Genomic DNA, 2,659 nt, shown 5'->3' with positions numbered 1-2,659 from the left:
GATCCACCCGCCTCGGCCTCCCAAAGTGCTGGGATTACAGGCTTGAGCCACCGCGCCCGGCCTTTTTCTTTTTTGAGATGAAGTCTTGCTCTGTTTTCCAGGCTGAAGTACAGTAGCGCTATTTCAGCTCGCTGTCACCTCTGCCTCGCCGGTTCAAGTGATTCTCATGCCTCAGCCTCCCAAGTAGCTGGGACAAAATGCACCCGCCACCACACCCAGCTAATTTTTGTATTTTTAGTAGAGACGGGGTTTCTCCATGCTGGCCAGGCTGGTCTTGAACTCCTGGCCTCAAGCGATCCGCCCGCCTCAGCCTCCCAAAGTGTTGGAATTACAGGCGTGAGCCACTGTGCCTGGCCATGGAGACATTTTGGATGTTACCACTTGCGGCAAGGGGACACTGCATCTTGTAGGTGGAGGCCAGGGATGCTGCTCACTGTCCCATAGTGCACGGCATGGCCCCTACAGCAAAAAATAATCAGCCCCAATATGAGCCAGGCCAAGGTGGGGAAGCCAGGGATAGGAACCCATGGGGCAGTGCTCAGGGCAAACGGTTGCTGAGGCCTGTATAGTGCAAACGAGCTGGACGTGCCTGGAGCTTGAGGACAGCAGCCCAGGCGAGGGCGGGGAGCGGGCAGGCGGGGTCAGAGCGGGTCTGAGAACAAGGAGCCCAGTGTGGCCGGTGGGTCCAAGGCTGGAGGCGGGGAGAGAGAAGCCGAGATGAGGAAGGTCAGATCCTCCAGGGCCCTGCAAATGTGGTTAGATTTTCATGCAAGTCCGACAGGGGAGCCCCATGTGGTTTGATGCAAGGGCACCAGGACCAGAGTGACATTAAGAAAATGTTACCATCTGTGGCAGATGGACTGTGGGGGGCCTGGGTGGAAGCACGTCCTGTGGGTGCCTTGGGGGGAGCTGACATTTGCCTGGATCAGGCCCATGAGACGCAGGTGGGTTCTGGTCACAGGTAGAAGGCCGAGCCACCGGGCCCTGCAGGTGGCTGGGCTGCAGGTCCTTCCCGGGTGACCTGTGGGCTTGTAAACGAAGATAGGGAGGGCAGCCAGCGACGTGGGTCTGGAAGGGCAGACCCCTCTGCAATCACACAGCCCATCTGTCGTCACGCCCAGAGGGAAAGCCATCTCGAGGGTAAGAACAGGCGTCTCCCTATGTTCCCCAGGCCAGGCTCGAATTCCTGGGTTCAAGCAATCCTCCCACCTCAGCTTCTGGAGTAGCTGGGACTACAGGTGCAAGTCCACACTCAGCTAATTTTTCTATTTTTTTTTTTAAAGATGAGATCTCCCTACGTTGCCCAGGCCAGTCTCAAACTTCTGGGCTCAAGTGATTCTCCTGCCTCGTCCTCCCAAAGAGCTGGAATTGCAGGCATGAACCACTGCCCCGGCTAGAACATTTACATCACCTTAAAAAGAAACCCTGTACCTTTTAGCTATCACCTATCCCACTAATCCCCCAAAAGACCCCCAAATTTATTCCCATTCTCCACATCTGCTGAGCTGCCTAGGTGGCTCACGACCTGGCCACCCATCTGCCCCAGGCTTCTGGCTTCCACGTGGAGTGCTCTCTGCATGCCAGGATCCCCCCATGCCGCCCATCCGCGATCCAGCCCTTGTGGCCTTCAGATAGATGCTCCTCCTCCTGGCCAGGAAACCCACCCTCTGCTCAGTTTCTACAAAGGACCTCCCAGGCTCAAGCTGGTTCCACTTTCCGATCACCTGAGAGCGAAACCAGATGGGCGGGGCAATGGTCCCAGGATTTGCTGCCACCAATGTCTTTGGTGAAACAGCCACTCCCCAGCTCCCCTTGAAGCTCATCCCTGTGCCAGGGACTCTGGTGATCACAACATGAAGGCAGGTGAGAAACGAGTCGCCTCAGGCCAGTCATGGGTTGACCTGCAGGTCTCAACAGGCTCTGCTTGCCCCTCAAAAGCTTGGTGTTCTTCTATATCAGTGTTTCTGCCCTGGAACAGGCTCTGCCCTCAGGGGACACTTGGCAACCTCTGTTCTGAGACATTTTTTTTTTCCCTTTGAGACAGAGTCTTGCTCTGTTGCCCAGGCTGGAGTACAGTGGCATGATCTTGGCTCATTGCAACCTCTACCTCCTGGGTTCAAGCCATTTTTGTGCCTCAGCCTCCCAGGTAGCTGGGATTACAGGTGCACACCACCATGCCTGGCTAATTTTTTTTGTGGTTTTTTTTTTGTTTTTGTTTTTTGTATTTTTAGTGCAGACAGGATTTCGCCATGTTGGCCAGGCTGGTCTCAAACTCCTAGCTTCAAGTGATCTGCCCGCCTCAGTCTCCCAAAGTGTTGGGGTTACAGGTGTGATCCACTGCGCCTGGCCCTGAGACATATTTGGTTGTCAGGACAGGGAGGACGCCATCAACATGAAGAGGGTTGAGGCTGGAAATGCTGCTCCACACCCCGTGGTGCTTAGGGCCCCACCACAGAGACGGACCCAGCCACAAATATCAGCAGTGCTGAGGGTGAGAGACCCTACATTAATTATTTGGAAAAACACTGATTCCTTCCTCACACTAAACACCAGAATGCACAGAATACATTCCTAATAATTTTTTTTTTTTTTTTTTTTTTTTTGAGATGAGTCTCTCTTTGTCACCCAGGCTGGAGTGCAGTGGCACCATCTTGGTTCA

Source organism: Mandrillus leucophaeus, unplaced genomic scaffold (genome assembly GCF_000951045.1).
Source record: "Mandrillus leucophaeus isolate KB7577 unplaced genomic scaffold, Mleu.le_1.0 Scaffold11, whole genome shotgun sequence".
Lineage (NCBI taxonomy): Eukaryota > Metazoa > Chordata > Mammalia > Primates > Cercopithecidae > Mandrillus > Mandrillus leucophaeus.
This window is presented reverse-complemented; position numbering follows the sequence as displayed.